Source organism: Schistocerca cancellata, unplaced genomic scaffold (genome assembly GCF_023864275.1).
Source record: "Schistocerca cancellata isolate TAMUIC-IGC-003103 unplaced genomic scaffold, iqSchCanc2.1 HiC_scaffold_827, whole genome shotgun sequence".
NCBI classification, from domain to species: Eukaryota; Metazoa; Arthropoda; class Insecta; order Orthoptera; family Acrididae; genus Schistocerca; species Schistocerca cancellata.
The window spans coordinates 364,974-381,574 of NW_026046838.1; the positions used below are offsets into that span (position 1 = coordinate 364,974).

The following is a 16,601-nucleotide window of genomic DNA, read 5'->3' on the forward strand; positions in this document are numbered from 1 at the left end:
GGCGTCTCTTAAGTGTCGGTCTGCAGTAGGCCGCTGTTGGCCGAGCGGCGTGCAGTCGCAGCCTTATACACATTCAGCCACGTGGCAGTGGAGGTAAAAACATGGCCGTATGCGGACGTTCTACTGTTTTCCTATTCATTCGGCATGTGTGACACTGCAGTAGAGCGACGACCACTACAAAAGATGTATTATTTACATTTCATTTCAGCGTATACACCGCGAGTGCCACATGACAGGGCCTCTCTCTCGATGTCGATCTGCATTTGGCGTCTCTTAAGTGTCGGTCTGCAGTAGGCCGCTGTTGGCCGAGCGGCGTGCAGTCGCAGCCTTATACACATTCAACCACGTGGCAGTGGAGGTAAAAACATGGCCGTATGCGGACGCTTTACTGTTTTCCTATTCATTCGGCATGTGTGACACTGCAGTAGAGCGACGACCACTACAAAAGATGTATTATTTACATTTCATTTCAGCGTATACACCGCGAGTGCCATGTGACAGGGCCTCTCTCTCGATGTCGATCTGCATTTGGCGTCTCTTAAGTGTCGGTCTGCAGTAGGCCGCTGTTGGCCGAGCGGCGTGCAGTGCGTACTGTTTTCCTATTCATTCGGCATGTGTGACACTGCAGTAGAGCGACGACCACTACAAAAGATGTATTATTTACATTTCATTTCAGCGTATACACCGCGAGTGCCATGTGACAGGGCCTCTCTCTCGATGTCGATCTGCATTTGGCGTCTCTTAAGTGTCGGTCTGCAGTAGGCCGCTGTTGGCCGAGCGGCGTGCAGTCGCAGCCTTATACACATTCAGCCACGTGGCAGTGGAGGTAAAAACATGGCCGTATGCGGACGTTCTACTGTTTTCCTATTCATTCGGCATGTGTGACACTGCAGTAGAGCGACGACCACTACAAAAGATGTATTATTTACATTTCATTTCAGCGTATACACCGCGAGTGCCACATGACAGGGCCTCTCTCTCGATGTCGATCTGCATTTGGCGTCTCTTAAGTGTCGGTCTGCAGTAGGCCGCTGTTGGCCGAGCGGCGTGCAGTCGCAGCCTTATACACATTCAACCACGTGGCAGTGGAGGTAAAAACATGGCCGTATGCGGACGCTCTACTGTTTTCCTATTCATTCGGCATGTGTGACACTGCAGTAGAGCGACGACCACTACAAAAGATGTATTATTTACATTTCATTTCAGCGTATACACCGCGAGTGCCATGTGACAGGGCCTCTCTCTCGATGTCGATCTGCATTTGGCGTCTCTTAAGTGTCGGTCTGCAGTAGGCCGCTGTTGGCCGAGCGGCGTGCAGTGCGTACTGTTTTCCTATTCATTCGGCATGTGTGACACTGCAGTAGAGCGACGACCACTACAAAAGATGTATTATTTACATTTCATTTCAGCGTATACACCGCGAGTGCCATGTGACAGGGCCTCTCTCTCGATGTCGATCTGCATTTGGCGTCTCTTAAGTGTCGGTCTGCAGTAGGCCGCTGTTGGCCGAGCGGCGTGCAGTCGCCTTACATGAAGCCCAATGGGCAACTTCAGTGCCACTGTGGACGACAGCATACTGTAGCCGGAGAGAGGAGTCGAAAGGCGCGTTTCACAGTAGAGCCACGCTATCCCACAAGCTGTGCACTAGGTCAAGTTTTTCGCAGACCGCAAACCTTTGGTGGCTTGACGCTCGTCGTCGATCGTAAGGGTGAAACAGTGAAGAGAGTTGGAAAACGGTAAGGTGGACACCCCCAGCAGCATGTGTGTGTCAAATCCGATATCTGGTCGAGGGCTGTAAGATTCAGTATGATGACGTGACAATTCGGGAGTAGCTCACGAAGGCAAAGCTGCGGCCTTCTTAGCTCTGTGGTAGAGCACTGGTCTCGTAAACCAGGGGTCGTGAGTTCGACCCTCACAGAAGGCATTCATTTTTTTTAACGTTGCTGCTGAGAGCAGAGCTAGCTCGAGCAGCATCTAACAAATGGCAGTGCACTGAATGAAGGGGAAGTTCTACAACCGATAAAGAATGCTCTACTTGCATCAGAGGTTTACTGAATGTGTAGGCGGAACACTGTTTTGTATGCATTTTGTAGTAGAATGTCATGCTTGGCGATGTCATTCGTTAATGAGCTCCGCTACAGTGTGCATGCACGTTTTCCATGTGAAGAGGCGTAAGCAGGTACTACCATTCTGCGAGGTGCCTGCAGAAAGTATACGAGTTGCATTGATAAAGAGAGCAGGAGTGACAGCAAGTCAAGGCCTCCGTGGCGCAATCGGCTAGCGCGTTCGGCTGTTAACCGAAAGGTTGGTGGTTCGAGCCCACCCGGGGGCGAAATCGTTTTAATCGCCACCGAGGTGAAGACATATGTCCACTTTGATAGAGATACACAGCTAGAGTGACAGTTTGGCTGTGTTTGAATGATGCCACACAGCCTTATACACATTCAGCCACGTGACAGTGGAGGTAAAAGCATGGCCCACTACAAAAGATGTATTATTTACATTTCATTTCAGCGTATACACCGCGAGTGCCATGTGACAGGGCCTCTCTCTCGATGTCGATCTGCATTTGGCGTCTCTTAAGTGTCGGTCTGCAGTAGGCCGCTGTTGGCCGAGCGGCGTGCAGTCGCCTTACATGAAGCCCAATGGGCAACTTCAGTGCCACTGTGGACGACAGCATACTGTAGCCGGAGAGAGGAGTCGAAAGGCGCGTTTCACAGTAGAGCCACGCTATCCCACAAGCTGTGCACTAGGTCAAGTTTTTCGCAGACCGCAAACCTTTGGTGGCTTGACGCTCGTCGTCGATCGTAAGGGTGAAACAGTGAAGAGAGTTGGAAAACGGTAAGGTGGACACCCCCAGCAGCATGTGTGTGTCAAATCCGATATCTGGTCGAGGGCTGTAAGATTCAGTATGATGACGTGACAATTCGGGAGTAGCTCACGAAGGCAAAGCTGCGGCCTTCTTAGCTCAGTAGTAGAAAACTGGTCTCGTAAACCAGGGGTCGTAATTTCGACCCTCACAGAAGGCATACATTTTTTTAACGTTGCTGCTGAGAGCAGAGCTAGCTCGAGCAGCATCTAACAAATGGCAGTGCACTGAATGAAGGGGAAGTTCTACAACCGAGAAAGAAAGCTCTACTTGCATCAGACGTTTACTGAATGTGTAGGCGGAACACTGTTTTGTATGCATTTCGTAGTAGAATGTCATGCTTGGCGATGTCATTCGTTTATGAGCTCCGCTACAGTGAGCATGCACGTTATCCATGTGAAGAGGCGTAAGCAGATACTACCATTCTGCGAGGTGCCTGCAGAAAGTATACGAGTTGCATTGATAAAGAGAGCAGGAGTGACCGCAAGTCAAGGCCTCCGTGGAGCAATCGGCTAGCGCGTTCGGCTGTTAACCGAAAGGTTGGTGGTTCGAGCCCACCCGGGGGCGAAATCGTTTTAATCGCCACCGAGGTGAAGACATATGTCCACTTTGATAGAGATACACAGCTAGAGTGACAGTTTGGCTGTGTTTGAATGATGCCACACAGCCTTATACATAATCAGCCACGTGACAGTGGAGGTAAAAACATGGCCCTATGCGGACGTTCTACTGTTTTCCTATTCATTCGGCATGTGTGACACTGCAGTAGAGCGACGACCACTACAAAAGATGTATTATTTACATTTCATTTCAGCGTATACACCGCGAGTGCCATATGACAGGGCCTCTCTCTCGATGTCGATCTGCATTTGGCGTCTCTTAAGTGTCGGTCTGCAGTAGGCCGCTGTTGGCCGAGCGGCGTGCAGTCGCCTTACATGAAGCCCAATGGGCAACTTCAGTGCCTCTGTGGACGACAGCATACTGTAGCCGGAGAGAGGAGTCGAAAGGCCCGTCTCACAGTAGAGCCACGCTATCCCACAAGCTGTGCACTAGGTCAAGTTTTGCGCAGACCGCAAACCTTTGGTGGCTTGACGCTCGTCGTCGATCGTAAGGGTGAAACAGTGAAGAGAGTTGGAAAACGGTAAGGTGGACACCTCCAGCAGCATGTGTGTGTCAAATCCGATATCTGGTCGAGGGCTGTAAGATTCAGTATGATGACGTGACAATTCGGGAGTAGCTCACGAAGGCAAAGCTGCGGCCTTCTTAGCTCAGTGGTAGAAAACTGGTCTCGTAAACCAGGGGTCGTAATTTCGACCCTCACAGAAGGCATACATTTTTTTAACGTTGCTGCTGAGAGCAGAGCTAGCTCGAGCAGCATCTAACAAATGGCAGTGCACTGAATGAAGGGGAAGTTCTACAACCGAGAAAGAAAGCTCTACTTGCATCAGACGTTTACTGAATGTGTAGGCGGAACACTGTTTTGTATGCATTTTGTAGTAGAATGTCATGCTTGGCGATGTCATTCGTTTATGAGCTCCGCTACAGTGAGCATGCACGTTATCCATGTGAAGAGGCGTAAGCAGATACTACCATTCTGCGAGGTGCCTGCAGAAAGTATACGAGTTGCATTGATAAAGAGAGCAGGAGTGACCGCAAGTCAAGGCCTCCGTGGAGCAATCGGCTAGCGCGTTCGGCTGTTAACCGAAAGGTTGGTTGTTCGAGCCCACCCGGGGGCGAAATCGTTTTAATCGCCACCGAGGTGAAGACATATGTCCACTTTGATAGAGATACACAGCTAGAGTGACAGTTTGGCTGTGTCTGAATGATGCCACACAGCCTTATACATAATCAGCCACGTGACAGTGGAGGTAAAAACATGGCCCTATGCGGACGTTCTACTGTTTTCCTATTCATTCGGCATGTGTGACACTGCAGTAGAGCGACGACCACTACAAAAGATGTATTATTTACATTTCATTTCAGCGTATACACCGCGAGTGCCATATGACAGGGCCTCTCTCTCGATGTCGATCTGCATTTGGCGTCTCTTAAGTGTCGGTCTGCAGTAGGCCGCTGTTGGCCGAGCGGCGTGCAGTCGCCTTACATGAAGCCCAATGGGCAACTTCCGTGCCCCTGTGGACGACAGCATACTGTAGCCGGAGAGAGGAGTCGAAAGGCGCGTCTCACAGTAGAGCCACGCTATCCCACAAGCTGTGCACTAGGTCAAGTTTTGCGCAGACCGCAAACCTTTGGTGGCTTGACGCTCGTCGTCGATCGTAAGGGTGAAACAGTGAAGAGAGTTGGAAAACGGTAAGGTGGACACCTCCAGCAGCATCTGTGTGTCAAATCCGATATCTGGTCGAGGGCTGTAAGATTCAGTATGATGACGTGACAATTCGGGAGTAGCTCACGAACGCAAAGCTGCGGCCTTCTTAGCTCAGTGGTAGAGCACTGGTCTCGTAAACCAGGGGTCGTGAGTTCGACCCTCACAGAAGGCATTCATTTTTTTAACTTTGCTGCTGAGAGCAGAGCTAGCTCGAGCAGCATCTAACAGATGGCAGTGCACTGAATGAAGGGGAAGTTCTACAACCGATAAAGAGTGCTCTAGTTGCATCAGAGGTTTACAGAATGTGTAGGCGGAACACTGTTTTGTATGCATTTTGTAGTATAATGTCATGCTTGGCGATGTCATTCGTTTATGAGCCCCACTACAGTGTGCATGCACGTTATCCATGTGAAGAGGCGTAAGCAGATACTACCATTCTGCGAGGTGCCTGCGAAAAGTATACGAGTTGCATTGATAAAGAGAGCAGAAGTGACCGAAAGTCAAGGCCTCCGTGGCGCAATCGGCTAGCGCGTTCGGCTGTTAACCGAAAGGTTGGTGGTTCGAGCCCACCCGGGGGCGAAATCATTTTAATCGCCACCGAGGTGAGGACGTATGTCCACTTTGATAGAGATACACAGCTAGTGTGACAATTTGGCTGTGTTTGAGTGATGCCACCCAGCCTTATACACATTCAGCCACGTGACAGTGGAGGTAAAAACATGGCCCTATGCGGACGTTCTACTGTTTTCCTATTCATTCGGCATGTGTGACACTGCAGTAGAGCGACGACCACTACAAAAGATGTATTATTTACATTTCATTTCAGCGTATACACCGCGAGTGCCATATGACAGGGCCTCTCTCTCGATGTCGATCTGCATTTGGCGTCTCTTAAGTGTCGGTCTGCAGTAGGCCGCTGTTGGCCGAGCGGCGTGCAGTCGCCTTACATGAAGCCCAATGGGCAACTTCCGTGCCCCTGTGGACGACAGCATACTGTAGCCGGAGAGAGGAGTCGAAAGGCGCGTCTCACAGTAGAGCCACGCTATCCCACAAGCTGTGCACTAGGTCAAGTTTTGCGCAGACCGCAAACCTTTGGTGGCTTGACGCTCGTCGTCGATCGTAAGGGTGAAACAGTGAAGAGAGTTGGAAAACGGTAAGGTGGACACCTCCAGCAGCATGTGTGTGTCAAATCCGATATCTGGTCGAGGGCTGTAAGATTCAGTATGATGACGTGACAATTCAGGAGTAGCTCACGAAGGCAAAGCTGCGGCCTTCTTAGCTCAGTAGTAGAAAACTGGTCTCGTAAACCAGGGGTCGTAATTTCGACCCTCACAGAAGGCATACATTTTTTTAACGTTGCTGCTGAGAGCAGAGCTAGCTCGAGCAGCATCTAACAAATGGCAGTGCACTGAATGAAGGGGAAGTTCTACAACCGAGAAAGAAAGCTCTACTTGCATCAGACGTTTACTGAATGTGTAGGCGGAACACTGTTTTGTATGCATTTTGTAGTAGAATGTCATGCTTGGCGATGTCATTCGTTTATGAGCTCCGCTACAGTGAGCATGCACGTTATCCATGTGAAGAGGCGTAAGCAGATACTACCATTCTGCGAGGTGCCTGCAGAAAGTATACGAGTTGCATTGATAAAGAGAGCAGGAGTGACCGCAAGTCAAGGCCTCCGTGGAGCAATCGGCTAGCGCGTTCGGCTGTTAACCGAAAGGTTGGTTGTTCGAGCCCACCCGGGGGCGAAATCGTTTTAATCGCCACCGAGGTGAAGACATATGTCCACTTTGATAGAGATACACAGCTAGAGTGACAGTTTGGCTGTGTCTGAATGATGCCACACAGCCTTATACATAATCAGCCACGTGACAGTGGAGGTAAAAACATGGCCCTATGCGGACGTTCTACTGTTTTCCTATTCATTCGGCATGTGTGACACTGCAGTAGAGCGACGACCACTACAAAAGATGTATTATTTACATTTCATTTCAGCGTATACACCGCGAGTGCCATATGACAGGGCCTCTCTCTCGATGTCGATCTGCATTTGGCGTCTCTTAAGTGTCGGTCTGCAGTAGGCCGCTGTTGGCCGAGCGGCGTGCAGTCGCCTTACATGAAGCCCAATGGGCAACTTCCGTGCCCCTGTGGACGACAGCATACTGTAGCCGGAGAGAGGAGTCGAAAGGCGCGTCTCACAGTAGAGCCACGCTATCCCACAAGCTGTGCACTAGGTCAAGTTTTGCGCAGACCGCAAACCTTTGGTGGCTTGACGCTCGTCGTCGATCGTAAGGGTGAAACAGTGAAGAGAGTTGGAAAACGGTAAGGTGGACACCTCCAGCAGCATCTGTGTGTCAAATCCGATATCTGGTCGAGGGCTGTAAGATTCAGTATGATGACGTGACAATTCGGGAGTAGCTCACGAACGCAAAGCTGCGGCCTTCTTAGCTCAGTGGTAGAGCACTGGTCTCGTAAACCAGGGGTCGTGAGTTCGACCCTCACAGAAGGCATTCATTTTTTTAACTTTGCTGCTGAGAGCAGAGCTAGCTCGAGCAGCATCTAACAGATGGCAGTGCACTGAATGAAGGGGAAGTTCTACAACCGATAAAGAGTGCTCTAGTTGCATCAGAGGTTTACAGAATGTGTAGGCGGAACACTGTTTTGTATGCATTTTGTAGTATAATGTCATGCTTGGCGATGTCATTCGTTTATGAGCCCCACTACAGTGTGCATGCACGTTATCCATGTGAAGAGGCGTAAGCAGATACTACCATTCTGCGAGGTGCCTGCGAAAAGTATACGAGTTGCATTGATAAAGAGAGCAGAAGTGACCGAAAGTCAAGGCCTCCGTGGCGCAATCGGCTAGCGCGTTCGGCTGTTAACCGAAAGGTTGGTGGTTCGAGCCCACCCGGGGGCGAAATCATTTTAATCGCCACCGAGGTGAGGACGTATGTCCACTTTGATAGAGATACACAGCTAGTGTGACAATTTGGCTGTGTTTGAGTGATGCCACCCAGCCTTATACACATTCAGCCACGTGACAGTGGAGGTAAAAACATGGCCCTATGCGGACGTTCTACTGTTTTCCTATTCATTCGGCATGTGTGACACTGCAGTAGAGCGACGACCACTACAAAAGATGTATTATTTACATTTCATTTCAGCGTATACACCGCGAGTGCCATATGACAGGGCCTCTCTCTCGATGTCGATCTGCATTTGGCGTCTCTTAAGTGTCGGTCTGCAGTAGGCCGCTGTTGGCCGAGCGGCGTGCAGTCGCCTTACATGAAGCCCAATGGGCAACTTCCGTGCCCCTGTGGACGACAGCATACTGTAGCCGGAGAGAGGAGTCGAAAGGCGCGTCTCACAGTAGAGCCACGCTATCCCACAAGCTGTGCACTAGGTCAAGTTTTGCGCAGACCGCAAACCTTTGGTGGCTTGACGCTCGTCGTCGATCGTAAGGGTGAAACAGTGAAGAGAGTTGGAAAACGGTAAGGTGGACACCTCCAGCAGCATGTGTGTGTCAAATCCGATATCTGGTCGAGGGCTGTAAGATTCAGTATGATGACGTGACAATTCAGGAGTAGCTCACGAAGGCAAAGCTGCGGCCTTCTTAGCTCAGTAGTAGAAAACTGGTCTCGTAAACCAGGGGTCGTAATTTCGACCCTCACAGAAGGCATACATTTTTTTAACGTTGCTGCTGAGAGCAGAGCTAGCTCGAGCAGCATCTAACAAATGGCAGTGCACTGAATGAAGGGGAAGTTCTACAACCGAGAAAGAAAGCTCTACTTGCATCAGACGTTTACTGAATGTGTAGGCGGAACACTGTTTTGTATGCATTTTGTAGTAGAATGTCATGCTTGGCGATGTCATTCGTTTATGAGCTCCGCTACAGTGAGCATGCACGTTATCCATGTGAAGAGGCGTAAGCAGATACTACCATTCTGCGAGGTGCCTGCAGAAAGTATACGAGTTGCATTGATAAAGAGAGCAGGAGTGACCGCAAGTCAAGGCCTCCGTGGAGCAATCGGCTAGCGCGTTCGGCTGTTAACCGAAAGGTTGGTTGTTCGAGCCCACCCGGGGGCGAAATCGTTTTAATCGCCACCGAGGTGAAGACATATGTCCACTTTGATAGAGATACACAGCTAGAGTGACAGTTTGGCTGTGTCTGAATGATGCCACACAGCCTTATACATAATCAGCCACGTGACAGTGGAGGTAAAAACATGGCCCTATGCGGACGTTCTACTGTTTTCCTATTCATTCGGCATGTGTGACACTGCAGTAGAGCGACGACCACTACAAAAGATGTATTATTTACATTTCATTTCAGCGTATACACCGCGAGTGCCATATGACAGGGCCTCTCTCTCGATGTCGATCTGCATTTGGCGTCTCTTAAGTGTCGGTCTGCAGTAGGCCGCTGTTGGCCGAGCGGCGTGCAGTCGCCTTACATGAAGCCCCCAGTGCCACTGTGGACGATGTAGCCAGAGAGAGGAGTCGAAAGGCGCGTTTCACAGTAGAGCCACGCTATCCCACAAGCTGTGCACTAGGTCAAGTTTTGCGCAGTCCGCAAACCTTTGGTGGCTTGACGCTCGTCGTCGATCGTAAGGGTGAAACAGTGAAGAGAGTTGGAAAACGGTAAGGTGGACACCTCCAGCAGCATCTGTGTGTCAAATCCGATATCTGGTCGAGGGCTGTAAGATTCAGTATGATGACGTGACAATTCGGGAGTAGCTCACGAACGCAAAGCTGCGGCCTTCTTAGCTCAGTGGTAGAGCACTGGTCTCGTAAACCAGGGGTCGTGAGTTCGACCCTCACAGAAGGCATTCATTTTTTTAACTTTGCTGCTGAGAGCAGAGCTAGCTCGAGCAGCATCTAACAGATGGCAGTGCACTGAATGAAGGGGAAGTTCTACAACCGATAAAGAGTGCTCTAGTTGCATCAGAGGTTTACAGAATGTGTAGGCGGAACACTGTTTTGTATGCATTTTGTAGTATAATGTCATGCTTGGCGATGTCATTCGTTTATGAGCCCCACTACAGTGTGCATGCACGTTATCCATGTGAAGAGGCGTAAGCAGATACTACCATTCTGCGAGGTGCCTGCGAAAAGTATACGAGTTGCATTGATAAAGAGAGCAGAAGTGACCGAAAGTCAAGGCCTCCGTGGCGCAATCGGCTAGCGCGTTCGGCTGTTAACCGAAAGGTTGGTGGTTCGAGCCCACCCGGGGGCGAAATCATTTTAATCGCCACCGAGGTGAGGACGTATGTCCACTTTGATAGAGATACACAGCTAGTGTGACAATTTGGCTGTGTTTGAGTGATGCCACCCAGCCTTATACACATTCAGCCACGTGACAGTGGAGGTAAAAACATGGCCCTATGCGGACGTTCTACTGTTTTCCTATTCATTCGGCATGTGTGACACTGCAGTAGAGCGACGACCACTACAAAAGATGTATTATTTACATTTCATTTCAGCGTATACACCGCGAGTGCCATATGACAGGGCCTCTCTCTCGATGTCGATCTGCATTTGGCGTCTCTTAAGTGTCGGTCTGCAGTAGGCCGCTGTTGGCCGAGCGGCGTGCAGTCGCCTTACATGAAGCCCAATGGGCAACTTCCGTGCCCCTGTGGACGACAGCATACTGTAGCCGGAGAGAGGAGTCGAAAGGCGCGTCTCACAGTAGAGCCACGCTATCCCACAAGCTGTGCACTAGGTCAAGTTTTGCGCAGACCGCAAACCTTTGGTGGCTTGACGCTCGTCGTCGATCGTAAGGGTGAAACAGTGAAGAGAGTTGGAAAACGGTAAGGTGGACACCTCCAGCAGCATGTGTGTGTCAAATCCGATATCTGGTCGAGGGCTGTAAGATTCAGTATGATGACGTGACAATTCAGGAGTAGCTCACGAAGGCAAAGCTGCGGCCTTCTTAGCTCAGTAGTAGAAAACTGGTCTCGTAAACCAGGGGTCGTAATTTCGACCCTCACAGAAGGCATACATTTTTTTAACGTTGCTGCTGAGAGCAGAGCTAGCTCGAGCAGCATCTAACAAATGGCAGTGCACTGAATGAAGGGGAAGTTCTACAACCGAGAAAGAAAGCTCTACTTGCATCAGACGTTTACTGAATGTGTAGGCGGAACACTGTTTTGTATGCATTTTGTAGTAGAATGTCATGCTTGGCGATGTCATTCGTTTATGAGCTCCGCTACAGTGAGCATGCACGTTATCCATGTGAAGAGGCGTAAGCAGATACTACCATTCTGCGAGGTGCCTGCAGAAAGTATACGAGTTGCATTGATAAAGAGAGCAGGAGTGACCGCAAGTCAAGGCCTCCGTGGAGCAATCGGCTAGCGCGTTCGGCTGTTAACCGAAAGGTTGGTTGTTCGAGCCCACCCGGGGGCGAAATCGTTTTAATCGCCACCGAGGTGAAGACATATGTCCACTTTGATAGAGATACACAGCTAGAGTGACAGTTTGGCTGTGTCTGAATGATGCCACACAGCCTTATACATAATCAGCCACGTGACAGTGGAGGTAAAAACATGGCCCTATGCGGACGTTCTACTGTTTTCCTATTCATTCGGCATGTGTGACACTGCAGTAGAGCGACGACCACTACAAAAGATGTATTATTTACATTTCATTTCAGCGTATACACCGCGAGTGCCATATGACAGGGCCTCTCTCTCGATGTCGATCTGCATTTGGCGTCTCTTAAGTGTCGGTCTGCAGTAGGCCGCTGTTGGCCGAGCGGCGTGCAGTCGCGAGGTGCCTGCAGAAAGTATACGAGTTGCATTGATAAAGAGAGCAGGAGTGACCGCAAGTCAAGGCCTCCGTGGCGCAATCGGCTAGCGCGTTCGGCTGTTAACCGAAAGGTTGGTGGTTCGAGCCCACCCGGGGGCGAAATCGTTTTAATCGCCACCGAGGTGAAGACATATGTCCACTTTGATAGAGATACACAGCTAGAGTGACAGTTTGGCTGTGTTTGAATGATGCCACACAGCCTTATACACAATCAGCCACGTGACAGTGGAGGTAAAAACATGGCCCTATGCGGACGTTCTACTGTTTTCCTATTCATTCGGCATGTGTGACACTGCAGTAGAGCGACGACCACTACAAAAGATGTATTATTTACATTTCATTTCAGCGTATACACCGCGAGTGCCATATGACAGGGCCTCTCTCTCGATGTCGATCTGCATTTGGCGTCTCTTAAGTGTCGGTCTGCAGTAGGCCGCTGTTGGCCGAGCGGCGTGCAGTCGCCTTACATGAAGCCCCCAGTGCCACTGTGGACGATGTAGCCAGAGAGAGGAGTCGAAAGGCGCGTTTCACAGTAGAGCCACGCTATCCCACAAGCTGTGCACTAGGTCAAGTTTTTCGCAGACCGCAAACCTTTGGTGGCTTGACGCTCGTCGTCGATCGTAAGGGTGAAACAGTGAAGAGAGTTGGAAAACGGTAAGGTGGACACCCCCAGCAGCATGTGTGTGTCAAATCCGATATCTGGTCGAGGGCTGTAAGATTCAGTATGATGACGTGACAATTCGGGAGTAGCTCACGAAGGCAAAGCTGCGGCCTTCTTAGCTCTGTGGTAGAGCACTGGTCTCGTAAACCAGGGGTCGTGAGTTCGACCCTCACAGAAGGCATTCATTTTTTTTAACGTTGCTGCTGAGAGCAGAGCTAGCTCGAGCAGCATCTAACAAATGGCAGTGCACTGAATGAAGGGGAAGTTCTACAACCGATAAAGAATGCTCTACTTGCATCAGAGGTTTACTGAATGTGTAGGCGGAACACTGTTTTGTATGCATTTTGTAGTAGAATGTCATGCTTGGCGATGTCATTCGTTAATGAGCTCCGCTACAGTGTGCATGCACGTTTTCCATGTGAAGAGGCGTAAGCAGGTACTACCATTCTGCGAGGTGCCTGCAGAAAGTATACGAGTTGCATTGATAAAGAGAGCAGGAGTGACAGCAAGTCAAGGCCTCCGTGGCGCAATCGGCTAGCGCGTTCGGCTGTTAACCGAAAGGTTGGTGGTTCGAGCCCACCCGGGGGCGAAATCGTTTTAATCGCCACCGAGGTGAAGACATATGTCCACTTTGATAGAGATACACAGCTAGAGTGACAGTTTGGCTGTGTTTGAATGATGCCACACAGCCTTATACACATTCAGCCACGTGACAGTGGAGGTAAAAGCATGGCCCACTACAAAAGATGTATTATTTACATTTCATTTCAGCGTATACACCGCGAGTGCCATGTGACAGGGCCTCTCTCTCGATGTCGATCTGCATTTGGCGTCTCTTAAGTGTCGGTCTGCAGTAGGCCGCTGTTGGCCGAGCGGCGTGCAGTCGCCTTACATGAAGCCCAATGGGCAACTTCAGTGCCACTGTGGACGACAGCATACTGTAGCCGGAGAGAGGAGTCGAAAGGCGCGTTTCACAGTAGAGCCACGCTATCCCACAAGCTGTGCACTAGGTCAAGTTTTTCGCAGACCGCAAACCTTTGGTGGCTTGACGCTCGTCGTCGATCGTAAGGGTGAAACAGTGAAGAGAGTTGGAAAACGGTAAGGTGGACACCCCCAGCAGCATGTGTGTGTCAAATCCGATATCTGGTCGAGGGCTGTAAGATTCAGTATGATGACGTGACAATTCGGGAGTAGCTCACGAAGGCAAAGCTGCGGCCTTCTTAGCTCAGTAGTAGAAAACTGGTCTCGTAAACCAGGGGTCGTAATTTCGACCCTCACAGAAGGCATACATTTTTTTAACGTTGCTGCTGAGAGCAGAGCTAGCTCGAGCAGCATCTAACAAATGGCAGTGCACTGAATGAAGGGGAAGTTCTACAACCGAGAAAGAAAGCTCTACTTGCATCAGACGTTTACTGAATGTGTAGGCGGAACACTGTTTTGTATGCATTTCGTAGTAGAATGTCATGCTTGGCGATGTCATTCGTTTATGAGCTCCGCTACAGTGAGCATGCACGTTATCCATGTGAAGAGGCGTAAGCAGATACTACCATTCTGCGAGGTGCCTGCAGAAAGTATACGAGTTGCATTGATAAAGAGAGCAGGAGTGACCGCAAGTCAAGGCCTCCGTGGAGCAATCGGCTAGCGCGTTCGGCTGTTAACCGAAAGGTTGGTGGTTCGAGCCCACCCGGGGGCGAAATCGTTTTAATCGCCACCGAGGTGAAGACATATGTCCACTTTGATAGAGATACACAGCTAGAGTGACAGTTTGGCTGTGTTTGAATGATGCCACACAGCCTTATACATAATCAGCCACGTGACAGTGGAGGTAAAAACATGGCCCTATGCGGACGTTCTACTGTTTTCCTATTCATTCGGCATGTGTGACACTGCAGTAGAGCGACGACCACTACAAAAGATGTATTATTTACATTTCATTTCAGCGTATACACCGCGAGTGCCATATGACAGGGCCTCTCTCTCGATGTCGATCTGCATTTGGCGTCTCTTAAGTGTCGGTCTGCAGTAGGCCGCTGTTGGCCGAGCGGCGTGCAGTCGCCTTACATGAAGCCCAATGGGCAACTTCCGTGCCCCTGTGGACGACAGCATACTGTAGCCGGAGAGAGGAGTCGAAAGGCGCGTCTCACAGTAGAGCCACGCTATCCCACAAGCTGTGCACTAGGTCAAGTTTTGCGCAGACCGCAAACCTTTGGTGGCTTGACGCTCGTCGTCGATCGTAAGGGTGAAACAGTGAAGAGAGTTGGAAAACGGTAAGGTGGACACCTCCAGCAGCATGTGTGTGTCAAATCCGATATCTGGTCGAGGGCTGTAAGATTCAGTATGATGACGTGACAATTCAGGAGTAGCTCACGAAGGCAAAGCTGCGGCCTTCTTAGCTCAGTAGTAGAAAACTGGTCTCGTAAACCAGGGGTCGTAATTTCGACCCTCACAGAAGGCATACATTTTTTTAACGTTGCTGCTGAGAGCAGAGCTAGCTCGAGCAGCATCTAACAAATGGCAGTGCACTGAATGAAGGGGAAGTTCTACAACCGAGAAAGAAAGCTCTACTTGCATCAGACGTTTACTGAATGTGTAGGCGGAACACTGTTTTGTATGCATTTTGTAGTAGAATGTCATGCTTGGCGATGTCATTCGTTTATGAGCTCCGCTACAGTGAGCATGCACGTTATCCATGTGAAGAGGCGTAAGCAGATACTACCATTCTGCGAGGTGCCTGCAGAAAGTATACGAGTTGCATTGATAAAGAGAGCAGGAGTGACCGCAAGTCAAGGCCTCCGTGGAGCAATCGGCTAGCGCGTTCGGCTGTTAACCGAAAGGTTGGTTGTTCGAGCCCACCCGGGGGCGAAATCGTTTTAATCGCCACCGAGGTGAAGACATATGTCCACTTTGATAGAGATACACAGCTAGAGTGACAGTTTGGCTGTGTCTGAATGATGCCACACAGCCTTATACATAATCAGCCACGTGACAGTGGAGGTAAAAACATGGCCCTATGCGGACGTTCTACTGTTTTCCTATTCATTCGGCATGTGTGACACTGCAGTAGAGCGACGACCACTACAAAAGATGTATTATTTACATTTCATTTCAGCGTATACACCGCGAGTGCCATATGACAGGGCCTCTCTCTCGATGTCGATCTGCATTTGGCGTCTCTTAAGTGTCGGTCTGCAGTAGGCCGCTGTTGGCCGAGCGGCGTGCAGTCGCGAGGTGCCTGCAGAAAGTATACGAGTTGCATTGATAAAGAGAGCAGGAGTGACCGCAAGTCAAGGCCTCCGTGGCGCAATCGGCTAGCGCGTTCGGCTGTTAACCGAAAGGTTGGTGGTTCGAGCCCACCCGGGGGCGAAATCGTTTTAATCGCCACCGAGGTGAAGACATATGTCCACTTTGATAGAGATACACAGCTAGAGTGACAGTTTGGCTGTGTTTGAATGATGCCACACAGCCTTATACACAATCAGCCACGTGACAGTGGAGGTAAAAACATGGCCCTATGCGGACGTTCTACTGTTTTCCTATTCATTCGGCATGTGTGACACTGCAGTAGAGCGACGACCACTACAAAAGATGTATTATTTACATTTCATTTCAGCGTATACACCGCGAGTGCCATATGACAGGGCCTCTCTCTCGATGTCGATCTGCATTTGGCGTCTCTTAAGTGTCGGTCTGCAGTAGGCCGCTGTTGGCCGAGCGGCGTGCAGTCGCCTTACATGAAGCCCCCAGTGCCACTGTGGACGATGTAGCCAGAGAGAGGAGTCGAAAGGCGCGTTTCACAGTAGAGCCACGCTATCCCACAAGCTGTGCACTAGGTCAAGTTTTTCGCAGACCGCAAACCTTTGGTGGCTTGACGCTCGTCGTCGATCGTAAGGGTGAAACAGTGAAGAGAGTTGGAAAACGGTAAGGTGGACACCCCCAGC

The 16,601-nt window shown here is 50.2% G+C and overlaps 19 non-coding genes across 19 annotated transcripts; all 19 read left to right on the forward strand.

Moving 5' to 3' along the window:
- The first annotated feature begins 1,852 nt into the window (after positions 1-1,852).
- On the forward strand, positions 1,853-1,924 carry Trnat-cgu (transfer RNA threonine (anticodon CGU)). The gene has a single exon. It is a non-coding gene; the product is annotated as a tRNA-Thr (tRNA).
- A 334-nt stretch (positions 1,925-2,258) lies between these two features.
- Positions 2,259-2,332, forward strand: Trnan-guu (transfer RNA asparagine (anticodon GUU)). The gene has a single exon. It is a non-coding gene; the product is annotated as a tRNA-Asn (tRNA).
- A 1,030-nt stretch (positions 2,333-3,362) lies between these two features.
- Trnan-guu (transfer RNA asparagine (anticodon GUU)) lies at positions 3,363-3,436 on the forward strand. The gene has a single exon. It is a non-coding gene; the product is annotated as a tRNA-Asn (tRNA).
- A 1,095-nt stretch (positions 3,437-4,531) lies between these two features.
- Trnan-guu (transfer RNA asparagine (anticodon GUU)) lies at positions 4,532-4,605 on the forward strand. Its single transcript has one exon. It is a non-coding gene; the product is annotated as a tRNA-Asn (tRNA).
- A 690-nt stretch (positions 4,606-5,295) lies between these two features.
- Positions 5,296-5,367, forward strand: Trnat-cgu (transfer RNA threonine (anticodon CGU)). The gene has a single exon. It is a non-coding gene; the product is annotated as a tRNA-Thr (tRNA).
- A 333-nt stretch (positions 5,368-5,700) lies between these two features.
- On the forward strand, positions 5,701-5,774 carry Trnan-guu (transfer RNA asparagine (anticodon GUU)). The gene has a single exon. It is a non-coding gene; the product is annotated as a tRNA-Asn (tRNA).
- A 1,095-nt stretch (positions 5,775-6,869) lies between these two features.
- Trnan-guu (transfer RNA asparagine (anticodon GUU)) lies at positions 6,870-6,943 on the forward strand. Its single transcript has one exon. It is a non-coding gene; the product is annotated as a tRNA-Asn (tRNA).
- A 690-nt stretch (positions 6,944-7,633) lies between these two features.
- Trnat-cgu (transfer RNA threonine (anticodon CGU)) lies at positions 7,634-7,705 on the forward strand. The gene has a single exon. It is a non-coding gene; the product is annotated as a tRNA-Thr (tRNA).
- Positions 7,706-8,038: 333 nt separating this feature from the next.
- Trnan-guu (transfer RNA asparagine (anticodon GUU)) lies at positions 8,039-8,112 on the forward strand. Its single transcript has one exon. It is a non-coding gene; the product is annotated as a tRNA-Asn (tRNA).
- A 1,095-nt stretch (positions 8,113-9,207) lies between these two features.
- On the forward strand, positions 9,208-9,281 carry Trnan-guu (transfer RNA asparagine (anticodon GUU)). Its single transcript has one exon. It is a non-coding gene; the product is annotated as a tRNA-Asn (tRNA).
- A 671-nt stretch (positions 9,282-9,952) lies between these two features.
- On the forward strand, positions 9,953-10,024 carry Trnat-cgu (transfer RNA threonine (anticodon CGU)). Its single transcript has one exon. It is a non-coding gene; the product is annotated as a tRNA-Thr (tRNA).
- A 333-nt stretch (positions 10,025-10,357) lies between these two features.
- Trnan-guu (transfer RNA asparagine (anticodon GUU)) lies at positions 10,358-10,431 on the forward strand. Its single transcript has one exon. It is a non-coding gene; the product is annotated as a tRNA-Asn (tRNA).
- A 1,095-nt stretch (positions 10,432-11,526) lies between these two features.
- On the forward strand, positions 11,527-11,600 carry Trnan-guu (transfer RNA asparagine (anticodon GUU)). The gene has a single exon. It is a non-coding gene; the product is annotated as a tRNA-Asn (tRNA).
- Positions 11,601-12,027: 427 nt separating this feature from the next.
- On the forward strand, positions 12,028-12,101 carry Trnan-guu (transfer RNA asparagine (anticodon GUU)). The gene has a single exon. It is a non-coding gene; the product is annotated as a tRNA-Asn (tRNA).
- A 671-nt stretch (positions 12,102-12,772) lies between these two features.
- Trnat-cgu (transfer RNA threonine (anticodon CGU)) lies at positions 12,773-12,844 on the forward strand. The gene has a single exon. It is a non-coding gene; the product is annotated as a tRNA-Thr (tRNA).
- Positions 12,845-13,178: 334 nt separating this feature from the next.
- Positions 13,179-13,252, forward strand: Trnan-guu (transfer RNA asparagine (anticodon GUU)). The gene has a single exon. It is a non-coding gene; the product is annotated as a tRNA-Asn (tRNA).
- Positions 13,253-14,282: 1,030 nt separating this feature from the next.
- Positions 14,283-14,356, forward strand: Trnan-guu (transfer RNA asparagine (anticodon GUU)). The gene has a single exon. It is a non-coding gene; the product is annotated as a tRNA-Asn (tRNA).
- Positions 14,357-15,451: 1,095 nt separating this feature from the next.
- On the forward strand, positions 15,452-15,525 carry Trnan-guu (transfer RNA asparagine (anticodon GUU)). The gene has a single exon. It is a non-coding gene; the product is annotated as a tRNA-Asn (tRNA).
- A 427-nt stretch (positions 15,526-15,952) lies between these two features.
- On the forward strand, positions 15,953-16,026 carry Trnan-guu (transfer RNA asparagine (anticodon GUU)). The gene has a single exon. It is a non-coding gene; the product is annotated as a tRNA-Asn (tRNA).
- Positions 16,027-16,601: the final 575 nt, after the last annotated feature.